Source organism: Aricia agestis, chromosome 8 (genome assembly GCF_905147365.1).
Source record: "Aricia agestis chromosome 8, ilAriAges1.1, whole genome shotgun sequence".
Taxonomy (NCBI): Eukaryota; Metazoa; Arthropoda; class Insecta; order Lepidoptera; family Lycaenidae; genus Aricia; species Aricia agestis.
In genome coordinates, this window is record NC_056413.1 from 515,007 (window position 1) to 539,384 (window position 24,378).

At 35.4% G+C, this 24,378-nt stretch overlaps 1 protein-coding gene across 1 annotated transcript in view; it reads left to right on the top strand.

The window, feature by feature from the left end:
- The first annotated feature begins 289 nt into the window (after positions 1-289).
- The window catches only part of LOC121729444 (ichor), a 53,026-nt gene continuing 28,937 nt past the window's right edge, over positions 290-24,378 (top strand). Inside the window, exons 1-2 of the mRNA XM_042117961.1 lie at positions 290-390; positions 19,836-19,913. The gene's annotated coding sequence lies outside the window, so the exon portion shown is untranslated. The remainder of the gene's footprint in view (positions 391-19,835; positions 19,914-24,378) is intronic.

Genomic DNA, 24,378 nt, shown 5'->3' on the forward strand with positions numbered 1-24,378 from the left:
GCGCGCGCGCAGTCGTCAAGCAGCGCGCGCGGCCCCCGCCCGCCAGTGTAGTGCCAGTGACAGTGATATCGTGCTACTATCCGAACCGACCGGACTATCAAAGGCATGTGCTCGCATTGGCATCAATAAACCGTGCCCGTGACTCTAGAGGACTTTGGATATTTCCGTTAGTGTTTTTCTTTCTCGAGGGTCTTCCTGGTCCTTTTTATTTTTGCCAATCGCTATCCTACTAACCGCATGCTGGGCTTCACTACATCGGCTCTTTCTTTTCTAGTCCCAACCCTCTGTTCCCTGCGGCGTCGGTCGCGGTCGCGCGTGGTCGCGACACTCGGACACAGTGAATTATGTTCATTTGGATTTGACAGCTGACACTTTGATTGATCATTTCAGGTGAGTGATCTAGTTGTAAGTTTCAGTGTTACGTAAAAGGTTTTCAGTTTAAATATTATGAGGAAATTACCCCATCATTGGCGTAGATTTTTCTTTAAAAATAATCTGAATAGCAATAAGATTATCTGTAGTATGAATTTGTAGATTTCAATTGCTAATAATATGGTGTTTTTCACGTCTGAAAAATAGTTACAGTTCCAGTTTTTTCGTGTATTTAACTGTTATAACACTGGAAAAATTTTGTCAGAAAGATCTTATTAGATTTGTTGCTGACAAAAAAAGGTAATAACTGTTGTTTATTTCAATCGGAAGCTATACATTTAACTTATTTTGCTTAATTTAGTTGCTAAGTAGGTCCCGATTTTTTGGTAATTTTCCACTTGACCTAGTTTCAACTTAAAGTAGACTAAAGTAACACACCATTACCTATTTAAATATTTTATTATTTTTTAAATTAAAAATATATACTTATATTAAGAAAATTATAGTCTTTTGCATATTTATAGATTTTTAGGTCACTTTTTGGGAAAATTTTGGCAATGTTATTAGGTCAACAAGGCTGTATACGCAGCTGTCTCTTTTCAACATTTGTCTCTTTCCCGCGGCCAAGCGGTGAACACACGTCACGGTGCGCGGCCTTACGCATTGTGAGAGGTCAATAGCCGAGCGTAAAACGAAAAAAAAAAACTATATTACGAGTATGTTTATTAAATACCGTTTTTTCGCTGAAAATTTCAACAGATTTATTTCTATTGGTTATTGAGTGGCAAAAGTCATGTGATATGACGTGGCGAAGAAACGCACTGCCATGGAAAGAACATGAAAAGCCCTAAACCAGTCGTTTAACGACAGCTCATTAAATCCACCTATAGACGAATAAAAAGTAATCTAGATACTAATTCAGGACTTTCAGGACGGCCCAATGTCCAGATATTAAACTTGTCCATGTCGCATCCTTAAGAGCTATTTCGTGTCTAATATGGCCTTTATGAAGTCGGTATAAGCATCATTGCTATACAAACTAGAGGTAAAATATTTCAGAACGGACTCGAGGATCGATTCGCGCCACTTGTAATGCACGAAACAGTTTTGACAATCAGTAATTACTGAAACTGTGTTACCTCAGTATATAGACCGTAATGTATTACTATATGCTAGTGTGTCGGCGAGTTATCAGCGAATATATTGATTTCGGTTAATAGAAACAAGGTCTTTAACCTAACCACTATTATCTATTGTGGTGTATTATTTAAATGATATTTTTGTTTATTTTTCCGTGTCGCCGTACTCAGAGAAGAATATTCGCTCAGGCTCCTGATTGTCTCGAGCCTAGCAATGGTGTCGTAGTCGGTAATGACTAATGACGTGTCACTATTTCAGACTGAGTATCATTGGCAAAAGCCAATGCTACTCAGGCCTTTGCTAACTTTCCATCGGCTAACTCTTCAGATGCTGTAGTGTCTGGGACAAGATTTTTAAATGTCCATATGGTTGCCCAAGCATATACGGCATTCTCGCAATATAGTCAGCCTAGTCTAGATGAATGAGCAGGTCAATACGTCTGGGACCAACCATGTGCGGATTTCCTTACGATGTTTTCCTTCACCGTACGAGCGTCCGTATTATGTACTTGAGATCAGAAAATGTCTAATTGGTACACGCCTCCACCCGGGATCGAACCTGAATCCGCTCTAGTGCGAACCAACGGATTCCCACTAACCGCGGTCACTCTTTATAATAAGGATCAGCGCGGTTTCACTGTCAGAATGAACCAATGTAACTTGCATGTGTATTGACATACGCAAGAACACCTGCTAGAGATCTTTAACTCTCCGCCGTAAAACAACTCTCAGACGAAGTATCGCCTGATTTCTCGTTAGTCTTAACTTATGAATGATCAGGCGCAGAACAGACTATTTACATGCCCATCCGAAGCAAGAATCTTCGTTCTTGTCAGACAATCCAACCTCGATACTCGGAATTTGCTACTTTGTAGGTAAATCGAAAATTGTAACTCCATGTACCATTGAAGAAATTGTTTCATAGGCAGTTGACGGACTCACGTCATTTAGTTAGATTATGTCAATTCGATGTTAATCGTTATCTGTCGGCTGGGTTTGACTTAACACGACTAAATTACATACGTCCGCCATCTGCGTATATATCAACTTCTCTGATAGTTCCTAAGTCTTCGTAGCAAGTCTCTACAAGTCTACACGCATCAGGATGAGTCAGCTGCGGCTGCTCGGCAATTGATTCCACATTTAGGCTACGCGGGCGCGAAACGGTATACCACTAAAACGAGACGAAACATCACAATTATTTATGAGTTCATCTCCTAAACCTGGTTCTAGGATGGTTATTATCTCTTGGTTTGGCACGCGACAAACAAAGAAATATGGATTTAGATACATATTTTTTTATATTAGAGCTAGGTTCTCTGTTCTCTGTTTTACCCAAAATAAGGCTGGCAGAAAGCTCTTATACCCATTTAAGGAGGACAGCTTTTTGCTCATTATTATTGCACCCATTTACTTTTCATTTCACATACATTTACTAATCTTAATAGGTAAAATCTGTATGTAAAGGTTGCATTAATTTGAGGTACCTTAATCTATTAAGTATATTTAATCAATTACAAGCCACACCTTAGTAGTTTCAGTTCAGTAGTTCAGTTTCAGAGGAGGAGAGAGACATAATGAAAAAAGCATAATCAGTTGTACCACTATGTGATGGTGATCGCGTATCTGTGTTATCCCACTGGATTGATAACGTACCTATAGTATCATCAATGAAATTCATCATTTAATCTACCTTGCCCTACTAGACAAGTGGCAAACGCTTATCGTAAACGCCAACAAAATGTATGCGATTTGACATAAGTCATCGCTTCGCTAGCGAATACTAATGTCAAATCCCATACATTTTGTTGGCGTTTACGATATTTCGCATGCCATTTGTCTACAGGGCCTTATCATACATTTTCCGAATATCCTTGGGAGTTGCCAGCGGCCGAATCAACTTTCGAGGTGCGAGAATCGAACACCCGAACTAAACGCAAAGTAACATCACTAAATTAGGCTAATCACGTGTGTACTAAGCTTAGCTAACGGAATGCCGTGTCAGTGTAAGGCGGGGTGCAGACTGCGACCTTCATGGACATTAGCTGACTCACAGTTGAGCAACCCCGCCCACAGGTGAGCTCGTCATCATCAGGTCACAACCTAAGTGTCTATACAGGGTGAACAAAACAAAGTGACAATACTTTAGGGTGTATACGGGTCCCCTGTATAGAGTTGACTGCGGTGCTGAATGAGTAACTTTTTTTTACTTGTATGGGCAAGTTTATGACGCTGGGGTGCTTACCCATACAAATAGCAAAAAAATTGCTCTGTCAGCGCTTCTACCTTTACAGTGAACTGAATATAAGTGACACACACCCTAAGTAATATCACTTAGATTTGTTACACCCTGTACTGGATACTAGGCTTTAAGATAAGTAACATTCGATAATTTCGATCAAAGTTGGATATCAATTAGTGTATATTGTGTATGGGACATTTACCATACATTTTTTTAAATTTCGAACTTTTCTGTGGAAACTCTCGAATATATTTTGAACTAGCTGTCCCGGCAAATGTTGTTTTGCCATAAAATTATTTTCCCTGTTTTCTGCTGTTTTCTTGAAGTTTTTTCTGAATTTTTTTTCTATACACCTCACGGAACCCAAAACCTTTCCAACGAATGCAAAACCGTGGAAATCGGTTCGTGCCTGGAGTTATAGCGTCAGGAAGGAAAACCCGACTTATTTTTATATATTAGATAATGTCGCAGTTTTCAAAGGCTGAAATTACTAATTATCTTAAAATATAATTATTATATAATATTATATACCATCGAGGAAATTGATTCCTAGGCAGTTGACAGACCTACGTCATGTGGTCGGTTTATGTCAATTTAATGTTAGCTGTGAATGGTCAAATGGGTTTGACTGAACGCGACCAAATTACTTAGGTCCGCCATCTGCCTAGGAATCAACTTTTCTGATAGTACATAAAATCCTTAAACGATTGTGTCTAGCATTTTAAGATCATAACTGTTTATCCAGAAAATGTGAATATGTGAAATATTTTAAAACAGTACTTATGTAGATACTTATTACTTATTAGTGTTGACATTTGAAAGAGAGTAATTACTTTCTTAACGAACTGCATAGACACCCAGTTATTTCAACTTGAAGAAGAACAAACAAAAACCAGATATGTATGTATTTCAAAAATAACATGTCTACAAACTTAAATGAATTTGCTAGAAATATCTTGTAAATATTTTAAAAAATTCAAGGAATTTCTAAAATAAAGAAACAACAAAATCAGTTACGTAGCTGGATTTTATAAGAAAGCCGTTTCTTTTGTGCACTATATTTAAGTTGTAGTTCTTCTGAAATTCTTATTAAACATGCATAATATAATATTAAATAATACTTTTTATCCAATATGCACTATTATTCCATAAATGTATTTAAATAAAACTGAACTTATAAGTAAATTGAGAAGGAATTGTTTTACGTGTTTAATTTACATTTTAAAGATACTGTTAAAATTCTCATCTTAATTCTTTTATTTCTTGTTCGTTGCCTATTTTAATATTTTTATATGTTTTGCCTCGAACTTTACGATTAAGGTAGCAGTTTCAAAGATAGAGCACTTGCTTATAATTTCAGAAAACTGGTACAAGTTCATTAAGGTATTATTAATTATATTGTTACTAGATGACACCCGCAACTCCATTGTACCATAATTAGTTTATCGCGCGGGAACCGTACATTTTTTCGAGATAAAAGTATCCTATGTCCTTTTCCGGGACTCAAAGTATATCCATACCAAATTTCAGTCAAATCAGTTCAGCGGTTTGGGCGTGAAGAGGTGACAGACAGACGGACAGACAGACACACTATCGCATTTATAATTATAGTGAGGAAGTTTAGTGTCTGGCAATGCAAATTGTCAAAACACAGTTAGCTTTAGTGGTGTGTTTGTAAATGAGACAGTTCACACCGTCTGTGTCCGAAATATTGATAGATCATGTTTTTAAATCGACCAGTCGTGGCCCAGATACTAAAATTAACGACTTATAAATAACATACTTTATTTTCACTTCATTAATTTATATTGACAGTTTGATAGCTGGGGTTTTGTATTAAAACTTAAGTATTTCTGATGAATTTTGAGTCTATACTTGTTACTTTTACGCTTAAAATTATTTGAAAATATTTTGCCTTATTTCTTGCTTCATTTTGATATGCAATGTTTTGATATCATTCATAATGATTCTGCATGTTAAAATTGTAACTTTACATATTTCATGAAATCAATATTTATTTTTCGATGAAACAAACGTTTCAGCATAGGAGTAAAGAAACTCTTATAGACTAGTTTACATGACTCTATATTTAAAACGTTGAATCTTTTACACTTCATATTTGCAGAAATTCCTTCATCTGTATAATAAAAAATGTATTTATAGGGTGCCTCCTTGAATATATAACACTAGCAAATAATGGCGGCGCGTCACACGCTTTGATGTCATATTGTCAACATACATCAGCACACAAGTCACACACTAGGCTAGACCTAGTGCAATAGAAAGGGGACCTAATGCTGACACATATCTGGGGGGGGGGAGGTAACTTTCACTAAAGGGGAGAGGGGGGAGTGACCACGCGGTCAAGTGCGTTTCACCGTTCACGGTTAGGATGTTTGTTACGAACGATCTGAATGACAACTGATAAGTCATGCTTATGCAATGCTAAAGAAAAGTTACATTTGGTCTGTAAAAAACACAACGCAAAACGTTATTTGCGCCAATTGCTATTCTGTAAATAATCTAACTATAATCCAGTCTACAAATAGCTTTGATGCAGTCGATATAATTACTTTTTTCAATCGCGTTGATTGGTCACAAATCAGTTAATGATTTTAAGAAAATTCATCTGAACACCTCCATCGTGGGTATCGCAGACACGATAGATTTTCAATTGTTATGCGACAGCCGGCTGCCGCTTGGGGATTGATAGGTTAAGTTCAAAGTCAGTAAATTAAGCACAAGAATTTGGGATACTGATATACAACATTGTGAAATATTATATTTTTTTCTAGTTGTTCATAAGATCTAATGATTCATATAACAGTACATTGACAGGCGAGTGAGATGTAGCTAAACCTATGAGGGAGAACAAAAAATACTACTTATTATACTTACTCACCCGTGCCTACACTTAATTGTTCCATAACTGTATCTTAATAAAAAGATGAAGCATCACTACGTGCTACTACAATAACTATTATTATAACACTACTTCTTGTTTTAGCAGATTTTACTACATGTTGTAGTAAAACAAAAAGGAACAAGATAAGACGTGAAATATTTAATAATTAGACGTGAAGCAAAATTCTTGGACTGGAATTTAATTACAGTAACAACACTTTTCCTCAGTCCTCACATATACCAGAGTACCTACCCTTAACTGTAAGAAGTAAATTTTAAATTGTATCCTTTTTTAGCATCAGATGAATAAAATTTTAAACGTCTAGCGAAAATTCAAGAAAGAAATAGATTTTTTTCAAAAGCCACTTTAGAATGTTTTTCAGGACTATTGCTTATAACAGATGCTTATTAAGAAGTTCTTGTTTGTAACGAACACACATACTAGATAATAATATGCATAATTCTTCTGACTCAGTAGCAATTGCGACAGATCTAGAGTCGGGTTTCATAAGATTCGTCACTACAAAACAAACAGTTATTCAAACTTTGCAACACACAGTTTTCCCGAAAAATGCTGAAACCCCGATGGTCAATCTCTGACACATGCATCACATCCGTTTACTACTAAAATCTATAGTTTTAAAGTTAATATCCTGTCTATATTTGTTATTCCAGAGTACTACTAAAATAATTATATGATTTTTATAAGTGATGCGTTGTTAAAGATATTATATCCTAATAATGACCTTGGTAGCTTTCATATACGATTTACGTATTTAGGTTTATAATAATATTGGAACACTTATTGTAACCAATAGTGTTTTTGGCATCTAAATCTGCCCCGGGGCAGGGCAGGACGAATGGATACGAAATAAGCCGAACTTTAAAATACTACACAATCTGCGTATTACTAATAAGTGCTTCGTGGATCACCAGTTTTGTTCGGCTATTTCCGTATCCATTCGGCCTGTCCTGCCCCAGGAAGTGCCGAAAACGCTATTAAACTTTTAACAAGACTTAATTCTATCATTTCATGTAATACATTGCATCTACAGGTTTCAGATATTTAGGAAAACAATTTTACACATTTTAACATTAAATATTAAGTTTTGAGACTGGCTCTGCGGCTTGGACCACAGATTAAACATCATAAGCTACAGAATATTCTCTCGAGTCGTTGTCAAGTCGTCAAGGACGTATCAGACGTATCAGATTTTGCACATGATCTGTTCGTCCGTCAGTAGAAAGTGTTTTGGTCAATAACCCGGCTGGTGCCGTCACCGCGCGCCCGCAGCATACTAACGACCGGGAGAAAGTCAGCTGACTGACCTAGCGATACCGCGACCCGGGGTAGCCTAGCCGGAGACGCCTAGGTGGCCTAGGCCAGGCACGCCGGCTAGGCCATTGCCAAATCGAAATTATTTTCTTACCAAAATAGGTAAAGTAGTGGATCCACACTAAAATAGAGATATCTAAAGATCTAGAAAATTCTTTTTTGTACATTAAAGATATTAGTATAAAAAAAAATTGCCAGCGTGTTAAGGATAACCAACAGCTGGTATATTAATATTTTGTTATAAAATATTATTTCAAAATGAATTCTTTGTTTGTGACTTGTGTACTAAAAAATTATGTAGCAGTTTTTGTCCATTTTACGAGTTTTATTGAGCATTGGCAGTAGGTATTGCAAGTTGTCATAGCCTATATGCGTGTATGTATGTGAATGTGTGTGTGTGGTGCGCACGCACGTCACGAGAGAAAGCCGGCGCAGGCGCATCTCACACACTAACTCAATATCTCGCTAGTCGCTATGTAATAATATAGATTCTAGTCTATATACCACACGATTTTGTGAACAAATTCAGTAAAAACATTCCTCTCGTATAGGTAATTCGAAAGTGCTACTGGGGTCTCTAAGCTATAAATTGTCACTACCAATCTAAGCAACAAGATAAAAATTTAAATAATATTTTATATTAAAATATCTTACATTCTTTGCAAGAAAAGTACAAAGTCAATAAACGCGAACTTCGTAACGCGTTGATGTCTAATGTAAGAAATTAAGAAATCTTATAATAAATTGTAATGATTGGTTATACTGCAAACATATTTGATTTTTGTTACAATATTTATGGAATCTGTGACCCATAAAATAAAAAAAATACAAAAGTTGGTTAACATTTTCCTTCAAAAAAGACCAAAAAAATTAGACAAAATTTTCGGCTTTTTATTATATTTTGGTTATGAATAAGAGCACATGTCATGATACAAAGAGATCACACATGTTACCAAAAGCCTTTCCCATCGCGTGAGGCTTTCTCCGGCAGATGTCCAACCCTTCAATCAATATTTGAATTTGGAACTTATTCAGGTACTCTCGAACATTCAGTGAGGCAAATATAAACCTTATGATGAAGGAAATTAGGTTGAAATTTAGTGTTCGATAAACGTAAATCCATGGGAATTTTTGGGGTGTAATAGTATGAATTAAACCCTTTGTACTTTGTTGTTTAATTTTGATGTATCGATACAAAACGGAGTGACATATTGTATTGAAATCCTAATAACAGCAGAATTAAATGCGTAACTAGATACATTTGTGACAAATCCAGTAATTATTGCTAACAAACGTTTCAGTACTCCAGTTTCCAATACTCAAGGTACAGGCAGATAAGATCTGAAACAAGATCCATACTAAGTAATTTTATAAATGCGAAAGTGTGTCTGCCTGTCTGTTACCTCTTCACGCCCAAGCCGCTGAACCGATTTTGTTGAAATTTGGTATAGAGATACTTTAAGTCCCAGGAAAGGACATAGAAAACTTTTTGTTCCGAAAAAATGTACGGTCCCCGCGCAATAAACGAGTTTTGGCGCAAAGGAGTTGCGGGCATCATCTAGTATAGAAATAAATATTTCAAGTGATTTTGGCGTACAACCTGCAAAAACTGCAGGCACCTAAAGGTTACGATTTTATCAGTTTTACAACCGTCGTGTCAATATATTCATAAAAAAACTTCTAACTTAAAATCTAAAGATGTGATAAGATTAGACAACATAGTATATTATAAGAATACCGATTTTTTTTCTTATTTTTATGAATGAACAACGTTTGCTACCTAGAAAAACCTTTTCCATATGGCTTGTATGCTACTTGTTGTCAAAATATTTGATCCCAAACATTATACGAGCGATCAATAATTTCACGCAGCTGTTATAATATTATAATTCGTATAATTAATGACGAAGCATCTGGCCGCAGTCTCACTTTTTTTCAGTTTCGGTAACAAGTGTCGAATATTCCAATATGGTCACACAGGTGTATATTAATTTTGTCGAGCTGCATAATTAAATAGAGTCTGTGGTCGCGATTCGGCCATAATTATAATTAATATTTTTTAGTAATGTCTAATAAGTTCTCTCTTGAGACAATTGTACTTGTTTTTAGATCTTTCTGAAAATCATTTTTTGCTTCCATATATTTTCGGTAACAGGTTCCGAACAACCTATGGAATTACGAAGTATTCTTGTAGTCTGAAGTAAAAAGTACATTTTGTTCGTAACTTTTTAATGGTACGAAACGGCTCATTTAAGCCTAATATTATAATAATAGTATTAATAACAAGCTACTGTTTGCACTTAGATTATAAGCACGGAAAATTCACATTTCTTAGCGGAACAAACGTAAACAGGTTAAAGATACACATTTTCGCATTTTTAGTTTAGTATACAAGCAAATAAAAATTTCTTATTCCGTGCTACTTCTCACGGTTCGGACTTTAGTTTTCTAAGTCAGCTGATACAAGACAGGTGGTTGAATCTAATGGCTCATCTCGTGACCCAGTCCCACGTGCTTCCGGTATCGAGTCGATATCCGGGAAGGGTTGTTTGGCTGTTTGCTATCCCAGGGATGGAGCGGATAAGTTTTTATACATATTAAATAACTAGATACTTTCTTAGGGTTGATATAATCATAGTGGTTTGTGGGAATCAAATTTTAGGGCCCTTATCGTTTAGTTATTAAATTGATAGTTTGAGTTTTATATGTTTTTTGGTATGATTAGCTGTTTACCCTATAAGTAATGATTGTGCAAGATTTTCTAGAATCTTACCCTATTTATTATAATCATAGCCTTTAACACTTACATTTTGACCACCTTACAACTTTGTTAACGTAGGTCACAGATGGCTGTATATACTTGGATACAAATATACCCATGACTTATTCAAAATCGTACTACATCTCCTAGACTACAGCAATCCAGTCTACTTCCGCACAAAAAACGTACTCCTAGGCTAAGTCCTGCGCCTAGCCTGCGCCTCATTCAATGAAATGTGTGTCAAGTTGACAGAGCAGGACGTTGAACTCGCCGTCTCGCTCGCACGCAGGTTCAAGGATTCCTGTCACCTGCTTATGTCTAATGTGTAGAAACTAGAGGTAGACTTAATGTTTATAAACAACTAGCTAGACCTCGTTACACCATAACTTCGTTTATCGCACGAGAGATGTAGATTGTAAGTACATGGGGACAAAGGTCAAAGTATTTATTATGAGAGTGATAAATACCTGTATCCTTTGTAATTTTCTGTTGATCAAAATCGGCTCAGCGGTTGAACGTAAAGAGGTTACTACATCTGGACAGATAGACCGACTTTCATATTTGTAGTATTGGTATTTGGTATCTAAAGAATATAAACGGTATATAAACGGTAAATTAATGTGACAATACATATATTATACTCCTTTAAATTACAATTCAAAAACAAAGTATAAAAACGTCCTATAATACTACCAGTTTATATTCTTCTCATTTACCGAATTAAGGTTATTTAATAGAGTTCAACTTCATAACTTTTTTGACTGGCTAATTTCACGAAATCTTCACATGTCTATGTCCAAATCGTCAAAAACAGTCACAACAACTTGTCTTAAAATTCTTCTAAATTGAATAATATAATAAGACATATTTCACGTTTAAACTGCAGGCTTGCGTTTTAAGTAGATCGATTATAATCTACGTTATAACATGTTCGAGTGAAGGCTGTGCGGACTGCGGATGCTACGTGAGAAAGGATGAACATTAAGACGGAATTTAGTTCAGATGATCTAGAGTAGGATTAGATGGATCCCTGGTCCAGTGAGTTAAAATGTAGCTCGTGGAAGTTGACTCGATTCCCACGTTATAACAATCATATTTTATTGAAGAAAAATAAAATTATACTAGATGATGCGCAGGCATTATCTAGTATATTTTGGCGTAACGGAGTTCGTTGCGCCAAAATTCGTTTATCGCTCGGAAACCGTACATTTTTTCGGGATAAAAACTATCCTATGTCCTTTCCCGGGATTCAAAGTATCTCCATGCCCATTGCCCAGCAAAATCGGTTCAGCGGTTTGAACGTGAAGAGGAAACAGACAAACAGACACTCTTTCTCATTAATAATATTAGTATGGATGAATTGATTGCTTTTTATCAAGATTATTAGTATGGAATTTTCTGAATAAATAACTTTTCCTCCAATAATGTAGTCGAGCGGGAATCTCAACGTATTTCCCTAATCGTCCTCTTTTTTGTAAATTCGGTTACAATAACGCGGTGAGTCTATTAAGGCTTTTCGGTGGTGACGTTGACCGCGAGGTCCTCGCTCCGGTGTAACTGTACCGCAGGGCCGCCGCCCGCCGCCCGCCGCCGCCACCCGCAGTGACGTCACAAGTCACAACGCATAATAACAACCGTCTGGCTTTTTTTGTCCTACGAGTTACGACGAGAACGGTGGAGAGTAGGACTGTAGGTATTTTTAACCCCAACAAAAAAAAGAAGTGTTATATTATGTATGATGTGTCCGTCTGTCTGTTTGTGTGTGTCTGTCCGTGGCATCGTAGCATCCAAACGGGTGGACCGATTTTCATGTAGTTTTTTTGATAATTTAAAAATTTCTTAATATTATGTGAATGTACGTCTATTGCATGTCTGGATTTATCTACAACTAGCTATTTGACCGAGCTTTGCTCGGTTTTCGATAAAACACGAATAAAATGACATTTTCTAAAAATCATTCCTAGCTAGATCGATTTGTCGCCTCCAAAACCCCCTATATATTAAATTTCATGAAAATCGTTGGAGCCGATTCCGAGATTCCAATTATATAATATGTATATATATGCAAGAATTGCTCGTTTAAAGATATAAGATATATGTGTATCTGTTTACATCTTTACAATCCTTACTTAACATTATATTTATACATGGATGTGTGTCTGCCTGTCTGTATGTCTTTCTGTCCGTCTATTTAATATCTATCAGTACGTCGGTCCGTCTGTTGCTTGTTACCCCTTCATGTTTGAACGGCTGAACCGATTTGAATGAAAATTATGACGTAGTCCTTTTCCTGCTACATGATATTTTTATGTCTTACATCTCGTGCAGTGGTGCTTCCTATAAACATTTTCATGTTTCATCTATGTAGTTATAAGTTACAATAAACTCTTTTAAAGACTTTCTCGATGTTTCGTATTTATGATCGTCCAACTAATAAAACACAGTATCCTAAAATACAGTTTTGGTAGTGACAAATTATAACAATCCAAATGTCCGAAACCAACCGTTTTGGTCGTCCATAAAAAAGTGTAACGTCCATTCAAGATTCCAACAAAACCTGCCAAATACCAAAACATTGCTACAACATTATATATTAGGAGTTCGAACATAATAACCAAACAGATCAGACGCTTCTAATCTTACCATATAAATACACAATGGTACCGTTAGCACAAAAATCGCGTGCACATTTCAGTGGGCACGTGCTCGGACGAGGGGGCGGTGGGGGGCTTTGAAGAGGAGGCGGGGGGAGGGGGGCGATTAGGGGGGCCGACGGACGGCCTTGCTGTGCGGTGAGCCGCACCGTACCGTATACGCTCTACGTCACTAACTGTCCGCTACGAAATAGCGTACATATCATACAGTAGATAAACTTAAGTGTAAACTTCAAATCGAACATACTCGACATAGAGATAAGTTTCAGGAGCGTGAGAAGTTTAACTATATTAAATTGTTGCCTCTGGTTATCTGAAATCATGTTGATTGCGCGTATGCCAATTTAAGCGGTCTCATGAAGATGGTTTACTGTATATCCTTTATGTTGTGGCCGCGCACACATGTAGTACCGCTACGCGGAATGTATAATGCCGAAAATGCGGATTGTACGCGTCCAAAATTATAGAATTGTTTGACCGAAACATCCATTGGACTGGCCGTCGCAGGAAATTTTATTCGACGTTAGAAATTTTTCTACTTGGTGTAGCTCTACATCTTTTAATAATTTATATTATAAAGTCCAAGAGTTTGTTTGTTTGAACGCAAAAATCTCAGGAATTACTGGACCGATTTCAAAAATTCTTTCACTAATGTATAGCCAGGCCTGTCCCACTCGCGCCTTTAGGTATCGAACTGTAAGTACCCCTTTAAAGGGGCAGATCACAAGGGACTCACAAGCGAGCGGTGACGCGCGCGCAAGATTTTTTCGTCGCATATATCTACGTACTGAATTAACCGCTGTGACAGAATCATTATTAATCTGATAAATATGAACAATTGAAAAAAGTCAAAGAAATATTTCAATAAAGTAATTTAAGACTTTAGAAGAATAAAAAAATACACAAACTTAGCAAATAAACCAATTTATTACAGACAAACCGCATACTACACATAAATAAACACAAGTTACTATGTTTAAGTTGTAAAAAATTCCTGACCAGCTCCTACACTATAATCGAATATAAAACTATTATAAAATATACGTTGGGTTACTAAAATTTGATTATTACCTTATTATTACTATAAAAAAGTTTGCTATTAGTAGCTATAGTAATTAAAAGAAGATTATTTTATTTTCTAAAAGGTGACAATCTTGATTTCGTCAGAAAGGGTACCTCTTACGCGATAGAAAGAGAGCGCACATGTAGGCAAATATAATTGTAGGCACCTAGCACTGCGCGGTCGGAATTTGAACTTTATAGTATCGCAGCAAGAGTTGTTATTTTTTTAAACTATTTTTACGAGTTGGCCTTCTGTTGGTACTACTAATATATATTCTGTGGTATAGCTAAGATGTTCCTAGTGCTATAGGATATGTATGCATCACAGGTGGAGCCAGTTAATAAAATATTATGCAGATCTAACCGCCGTACTTACAGACATTAAATTATGATTAAGCTTCTATTTAATAAAGAATTTGATAAATAATGTATGGGGCTTATGTCGAATTAAAATTGAAATTTTAAGAGCTAAGGCTGCGTTTCCATCAGAGATGTATTGCGAGGAATGTGTTTTTAAGGTCCAATAGCATCGCTGCGCTGAGCGACGTCGTGACAAGCTCACGTCAATAAAGCAATTCTATTGGTTCTCAAAAACACATTCCTCGCAACACGTCTCTGGTGGAAACGCAGCCTAAGTGTACTGCAACTCTACTAATTTAAAAGTTTATACAAGATAGAGACTCAAACAAATCGATTGAAATGAGTAATCTCTAACTCTGCAAAGAGGAATGTTTAGCAGTGGTTAATTCTGTTACAAGACGTTATAAACTCCTAGAAAAAACATTTGATTGGCTTAAGTACGTGATTAAAGTATGATTAGCACTATACAAAGTATGAAATGATTGGCAGTTAATGTAATTTGGGCAAATAATGCACATCCCGGCTGCAGCATTAATAACGGATGATAATTATCGATTATTGTTAATCCAAGATGGCGGCGGCGGGAAACAATGACGTGTCGCGCCGCTTTCTCCGCCGCTGAGCAGTTTCTAACATGTCCACTGTCCACATACTACATTATGGCTTCAAGCCCGCAACTCCGTTGCGCCAAAATTCGTTTATCGCGAGGGAATCGTACATTTTGCCGGGATAAAAAGTATCATATGTCCTTTCCCGGGACTCAAAGTGTCTCTATATAAAATTTCAGCAAAATTGGTTGAGCGGTTTCGGCGTGAAGAGGTAATAAGACAGACAGACACACTTTCGCATTTATAACATTAGTATTGAAATTCTTATCACATTATGTCCATCAAATGTATGTTTAAGGACCCAGTCATGATTACCCAGTCATAAACAGATTATATTGGCAACACGTCGAAAGCTCTGAACTTTATATCATTCAATGTCTAGACTTCTAGAGCTATGTTGTAACTTGTAGGTAACCATAATATTATTGGTATAATATTATTGGTTCAATGTCATGAACATTTATTAATTAATTATAGTAATTGATCAACTACCACTTACATGTGACATAAGATTGCAAAATAAACGCTACATTAGAGGTAAGCAGGATCAAGTTGAAGTCTCACTGCCACACTCAGACACATTTAATGATGGATTACTACAGTTTTAATGAAGAGTTTGACATAACGCTCTTATGTATTATAGAATAAAAAATATTTAAAAAAATAAGTTTTCTCTCATGACTAATCTAAAAGAAAAAGCCAGCTACGAGATCTGATATTATTTATATATATTATTATAGTTCTTTCGTTGTACTTTATGAATATAAACCATCTGTCACTGGTGTGCTCTGGCCGGCTCAGTGGGTTAATGTGGTAAGTATTAATATTTTAAATCACATCTTTCCCATCATTACCATTTATATCTGAAATACATAAACAACAGTCGCTGATTGTTATTTTAAAACGACTTGTTGTTTTTAAGTTTGTAATGTAATTTAGAAAAACTCTAGTTGACACCTAATTTTGAAGATATAATGTTATTAATTATTATTATGTTGTTAAATATAGTGATTGTGTTCCAAAATGTAATTCTGGCAATATTTTTTTTTTGGTTTTATTATAGAAATAAACCACTAGACAAATATTTAATTAAGCTGGATATTAATATCGATAAACTCAAATTAACTTAATACAAATTAGAGTAACAGCCACTCGAACAAACTTTTTACCAATTAGATCCAAAGCCGAAGAATTAAAAAATAAACTCAATATGAATTAGACCAAGAGCCGAAATGCTCAACTCAATAAGAATTAGACCAAGAGCCATCAAACAATATTCACCCAGTTGCGCGGTTCTCAAAGACATTTCACTTTCGCCCCTTCCCCCGCGCCGCCCGCCCCCGCCCGTTCCCGCCCGCCGCCTGGCCGCGAAACCTCCTTTCAAAGTCAAGACCAGCCTACGCGCTAAGGCTGCGGCGCTACGTCACAATTTTAAACGCTTTCCAGTAATGGTATGGAAAAGTTTAGAGATGGAATAATTATATTGGAGTAATATGTGTAATTTCATATTAATTATATTATTGGTATTTGTTTAGATTGCAGTTAATAATACAGTGTGGTTATTTTGCTAAAACATGTTATAATAGCCAAAAGTAACTAACTTAACCGAGAAAGGGTTAACTTTCTTCTTTCTTGATGTCGTAAATTGATGATAGCAAGGTGGTATTTATAAGGATCTTAAATTATTACAATTTGGTAACAACATCTTTGAACTCGGTCTCAGTGTCATTGCACTGATGATTAATTTTAACTTAACATGACTTTATTCTAAAATGGTCTTCGTATTCAAATCTATGTTAATGCTGTGTTTTTTTTATTTAGTTAATATAATATTATCTCGTTATATTTGCTACCCTTGCTTATACCAAGTATAGAATGTTCTTTTTACACTCATATTTACCACATGTGCAATGTGCAGAAGAAAGTTTCCTCAATTAGTTACGAATATAGCGAATGTAACAACAATTATCCGACATAAAATTGATTTTGAGGTGTCTATCGTATGTGTGTTAGTGTGTCACGAACATAAAAAGTAACATTGTTTTATATTTATAGCGAGTGAAAGTAAGCGCTAAGTTGGCGATTCTCCGAGCTTACCCCCCACCCCTTTCCCCCCTTCTGTGCCTCCTCGCTCTGAAAGAGCATGTTCTCTACTACAAAACTATCATTGTTCGTGTTAAGATGAGTGACGTCATCCGTGTTTAGCCTATGACGCATCTGTAACGACTGCTTACTTGGTACAATCGGTGTAAGCCTTAGAGTCGTTTGACAACGCGTTGATGTTTTTTAATGAGAATATTTGCTTCTTAACGAGAATAGACTATGTATAGTGCGTCAAGAAAGTGAATAAATTAAAAAGTGGCAACATCGTAGTGTCATCCCTTTCAAATCAATCTAAGAAAAAAGGGATGACACTACGATGTTACCATTTTTTAATTTCTTCACTTTCTTGACGCACTTTTTTTCACAAAGAAATTGAAAAGAACGTATAGTTCTTATTCCTTTACCTTTCTCTGTAAAATAAGATTTATTATATCTACATGTAGGTTAGGTAGATAAGCCAAGGAGTCACAAATATAATTTTATTGATACTTGAATGAAACCCAAACGCTATTAAACTACATTCAAAATGGAATATTCCTAAGAAGGACCGAATGTAGAGCCTTTCTCAGAACAATATCTGGGTCAGCAGGATGAAGATATTACCGACGGTAAACTGGTGAATCAAAAAATTGCCGTTGCGTAAAACTGAGTCAGAAGAAAGTGTGACGTCAAAGCAGGATGCTGCATGTATACCTGTAATAATTGTATATAATTCCTTAACTCATCACTAATTTCAGTTTCTGCCTTTATTTAGTCGAGTTTTAGTACTGACACTTAGTAACTCCGTTGCTCCAAAATTAGTTTATCGAACGGGAACCGTACATTTTTCGGGATAAAAGTATCCTTTGTCCTTTCCCGGGACTCAAGGTATCTCCATGCCTAATTTTTAGGGAAGTTGGTTCAGCGGTTTGGGCGTGAAGAGGTAACAAACAGACAGACACACTTTCGCATTTATAATACTAGTAAGGTATGGACGGTAAGGATCTGGGACTTATTGAATAAGTGTTTCAGTGTCAACTTGAACAGGTTTATTGCATTTGTCAGTATTTTTGATCCACCAAAAGCAAACGGTCCACAATGACGGCCAGTAAAATTTTTTTACACCATAGGAGTTGCAAGTTCCCTGGTTTAAAATACTTCCTTCCTTAGACCACCAGTTTTGCTCATTTGGCAGAATCTCTTACGTTATTTAACGCCGATTTTTAACTAAGCCATGGTAACCGTGCCGAACATTCTTATGCTTGTTTAAGGGTATTTATAAGTGCAGTGACGTCATTTTCTCTTAACAGGCACCAGGTTAGCAGGATGTAGTAGGTACGCCTTATCCTATTTTCCTCGAAGCTTCAAGGAAAGTGATCCTTATCTCGTCAGCATAAAGGTTCTGTCAGGTGTGAAATAACGCTGAACACATTAAAATATCTGACCCAATTCACACATTCCGAGCTTATGGCTTCTGTTGGATGCTCATACACGAAGGATCGTATTTACAAAAAAAAAACTTTGAAAGAGGATTCCGTGAATCTCTTTTTAAAGGATTTTCATATTTTTTTATGATATTATGTATATTTATTTAATGTAGAGTGGATTATGATTGAGTAAAGAAACTATTTTGAGATACAAATCATAAGATTTAAGTATTAGTTTAAATGAAATATCCCAGAGAAACATTGTATCTTATTGATAAGATTTTTGCTTATGTGTTAATGCGCTAAAAAAGCTATTTATAAAATTTCTATCTATCTATCAAACCATCCAATATGTATTTACAAAATATATTTACAATTATATTATTCAGCTGTTTAATTGGACATTGCACAGAAATAATAAAAGTAGACGTAACTAAAACACCGAATGTGAAAATTATCAATGATTCAAAAAGTAAATTAATGACAAAGCGAAATATCAAAAGTGAAGTAAAAGTGATAATATATTGTATTGATTTATACAATATCTTACTTTCTACATGACGCATCAAATTATACCATCACAGTCAATATTTGTACAAAAAGTCAATACTAAGAATCAGTATTTGTTGATTTTGCACGTTTTAGGATACGTTATAATATATTAATTGTGATTAAGTTTTGAAATCAAATTTTATATGGATGAGCTTATGTTAGATTTTAAAGATTTTTTATTTTTTTACTGGGCATTTTGCCTAAAATACGCCGCAATAGAAAAAATCCTAGTTATATACGGCACGTTAAACGCGTAGTTGCGTTGCGGTTTGCATTGACTAACTGTAGGATCCTCAATTTTTCAGCTGGTTAATGTATATTTTGTTTGATCCCCAGGTACCACAATACCGCGGCAGAGTGTGCGTGGTGCGGCGCCGCGGGACTTCGTACATGGAGAGCGCTCGCCACTAGCAGGTCTCAACATCTCTATACTTCTCTTATATCTAGGTTACATGAGTCAGTTTATACTAAAACGAGACGAGATCTAGATGGACACTGTTAAGCATTTGTATATCCCACATAGAAATTAAGTATTGAGTTATGAATGCTGTTATGTTCTTTATATCATTTAGAACAAGACTGCATTCATAATTCTACATTTTTGGGTTAATACACAAATGCTTAACAGCGACCAGACATGCATTACAACCGTATAGAATTATAGCTAAGTCCCAAGCCGAGTCATCCTATTTGAAAATTCAAGTTAGCATAGCCTCACAAGTTGCCGTTTTGTCTCTCTTTGGTTTAAACTAACTTTAAAAATAAACTAAAGTAACTTTAGAATTTAATGAAGCATAGATACATAATTTAAGTACATCATTTTCATTAGATACCAATCCTCTTCTTAGATGGCAAAGCCACTTCCTACGAAAAAGAAAAGTTTTTATTATTCGTAGGCCACTTCAGACGAATAGAAACTTCCAGCTATATTTTAAGAGACATAAAACTCCAAAATTCATATTCATCTAGAAGTCCTGTACCGGTAAAAAGTATTGAGGTCGAGTCCCGTTACGAAACCTGTTCGGTTTGGGCAGGACACTGCCCGCCCGCTAGATAGGTACTCAGGGAATAAAAACTGATGTTACTGAACCGGCGATAATCCCAAAAGTTTGTTACCCTTTACGCCGTTACATCAAAGACTTCAGTTGAAGTTGTGTTATTGTTTTAGTAGGAGATAATGCAAGGTGCTAAAATGCCTCAAAAAGTTTGCTGATAATATTAAGAACCAAAAGTAAGAAAAAATATAATAAATATAAATTATCTACTCTAAACAATAATAATAACACCCATAAAGTTCCTTATTTTCCCTTGATTTTAGTTGAGGTTCTAAACTATGTAAATATAACTCGTAAGTTTATTATTTCTTGCATCTCAATATTTTTATGTAGCGTTGAACAGCAACCATGATAATAATATTATAGTAAGTAATTATTATCCGGTGGCACCTTTTCTGACATCGTCAGTTAATTTATATAAGTAAAACGAAGATTTCTGAGAACATAGGCAAGACCAATACGTTTACATCACTTGATAGTGTTGTAGTTTAAATTTATAAAGTAAGTTCTCTTGTCTGTGGTAAGAATATGTGTACTCGTTTATTATCAATGTCCTGTATTTATTATCTATGTCTCTCTCTCTATTATCCGTGACAGAAATGGTGGCTGTGCTCTGTAAAACTAATAGTAATATTCAGTAAAATAAACCTCATAAATAACTTCCACTGGTTTAATTATAACAGATAGGACTCATACATTTGTTATCCAAAAAGTCTAAGCGATTCATCTGACTATTCTAAGCAAGAATTATTATTATTAACGATTTCTTCCTGTATATTTATACACTTTAATTTTCGCCACAATCGTCAATCAAAAAGTAATGAACATATTCAGACGTCCGTTACGCGTTTGACAGCTATATAAGTATATATTTATATAAAACATCTACAACGTTTAAATTATGGTATTTAGGCTACATTTTACCGCTACCTCGTTGTAATAGGCAAACGAACTTGCGTTTATTGTTCAAATTGAATATTGTGTTGCGTTTGTATAAATCTATATCTTATATATAAAAATGGATTTTCAAATGTGTTAGTCGCGCTAAAACTCGAAAACGGCTGAACCGATTGGGCTGATTTTAGTCTTAAAATATTCGTAAAAGTCCAGGGAAGGTTTTAAAGTGACACGAAGTTCACAGGGACAGCTAGTATATATATAAAAATGGATTTCCAATTGTGTTACTAACGCTAAAACTCGAAAACGGCTGAACGGATTGGGCTAACTTTAGTCTCAAAATATTCGTAGAAGTCCAGGGAAGGTTTTAAAGTGACACGAAGTTCACCGGGATAGCTAGTATGTGTATAAATATTTAACTTCTCAATTGGGGTTAATCGTGTCGCAGGGGGCGCATTATTTCCCTTTTTTAATTTGCTTTTTTTTGAGGCATCTTTTTTAATTATTTATTTATTATATATTACGAAACTGATTATTATAAAAGTAAAAATGTATAATTTTCTGAAAATCTGTAATTAAGTTGCCAGTTTATAAAATTAGAAAAGTTAGTTTTTACAGCACATAGTCTACTAAAAATAAAATTCAATTACGTACCGAGTACCAAATGACAAAGTTATGATCATTAATCAATACGAGTACAAACATTTTATTCATAAAATAGATAATATTATATGTACTTTCAAGATTTATTTAAAATACTAGCGACCCGCCCCGGCTTCGCACGGGTATAAAATATATTACAGCCTATGTCACAGAAAAATTATTAAAATCGATTCAGTAGTTTTGACAAATAATTAATTTATATTCATTACTACCCGTGGCCCGCATTGGTCGGTACTGCCGCAAAAGCTACGTCCCGCAATTTTTAAATCTGTAATATCTTCGAAAATATTCAAATAAAATTTAAATCATAATATGCTTTATACGCTTTCATACGTGGGAGATCCATACTTCGGCACGAATGGGCCGGCTCGACCGGAGAAATACCACGTTCTCACAGAAAACGGGCATGAAGCAGCGCTTGCGATATGTTTCGCCGAGTGAGTGAATTTACCGGAGGCCCAATCCCCTACCCGATTCCCTTCCCTACCCTCCCCTACTCCCTTCCCTTCCCTCCCCTACCCTCCCTTATTACCCTATTCCCTCTTAAAAGGCCGGCAACGCACCTGCAGCTCTTCTGATGCTGCAAGTGTCCATGGGCGATGGAAGTTGCTTTCCATCAGGTGACCCGTTTGCTCGTTTGCCCCCTTATTTCATTAAAAAAATGCTGTAAAGGGCCATAATCAATAAATTATTAAAAGTATTTAACTGAATAAGGATTATTGCCGTATTGGTAGGGAATGTTATTATTCGACATATTTAATATTCGAATAATTCGAATATTTTACAAAATTCTTCGAATAATTCGAATATTATTCGAATAATTAAAAAATATTGAAAAATGCTGAAAACTCTGAATAAAAGTAACAAGAAGCTTCGTACAACCATGTACAACCTATTTTGTTATTACTATAAAGTAGGCAATTCTTATTTTTACTTTTATCAACATAAATCTTTATAAATGACTTAGTTAATTTTTATTGTTAAACACTTTAAAAATGTTTATTTTAAGGTTACAGATGGGCAATTATAAAAGAAAGGCTATAAAGTGTAAACCGTTTTCGATGGTAGCACCTTTTACTTTTTTCATGTGATTATGCTTAAGTCTTGCTAGGCAGCATTTGAGATTAAATAATAATATGATATTCGACGTTATGATAATTATCTGTTCATTAATACTAAGCCAGCTTACCCGTCTTTTTTATTTCGATCCACGTTCACCTAGTTCAACTAGTCGGCTTCACCTGTGTCAATGTGGCTCGAAAGTCGAAATTATAAAAAAGAGCCACTAGAAAACCAACCCCACAACAAAGAGAAAAAATTAATAAGAACGAAGCCCTGGGGAGGGTGAAACAATCCTCGAGCTGGTGAATTTAATAACAAGTTTGATAACTGCAATAACATGATATTATTAAGGAGCCATCGATATCATTTTTTGATACTGTACTAACTGTTATCAGTCGAGGACTGCCATGGTAAAGCTATTGAATAGCAAATTTTTATCAACTTGTCGAATCATAGATCAAATCGCGAGCTTCAAGCCAGAAAGGCGTATAAAAAATTATTTGTTGAGTTTGTTTTATATACATCCTTCTGGCGTAATGAACATGAACAACAATGAACTAAAAACATGGTCAACGGCGTCAATGAATGGTCGTATACTCATTAGTTAGATCATTAAAGATGTAGAATATTCATAAATAATATTGTTTTTCTGAAATAAACTTAATTATGTTCTTATTCCATGTTAATTTTATGTTTTAAACAAAAATAAAAAAATATTTTTAGTATTCGAATTATTCGAAAAATAATTTGGCGAATATTCGAATAATAAAATCGTCGAATATTCGAATAAAACGAGTATTCGAATATTCGAATAACATACCCTACGTATTGGTTAAAATCACTTCGAAAATTTGCCATTATTTGAAGTTAAAAGTAAATGACAAAAAAATTTTATTGTGGGATATCCTTATTCGTATATACTATCGTGTTTTCTGCAGACCTTTTCAATGTGTACAATACTTGGTACATTATTTACATGAAGAATAGACCACGTGAAAGGACATAGGTTTCTTTTTTGCGGAAAAATGTATGGTTTCCGTGACATTCCTAAATTACGCGGGCGATGTATAGTGATACCCTTCCCGCGAGCGCATCGCCGCTTTGGTAGCGCCCACTTCGAAACGGGCGTACATCGCAATATTTTAATTTCGCCATAACTTCTAAACCAAACATCAAATTTTAATAATTCAACGACCAAATAT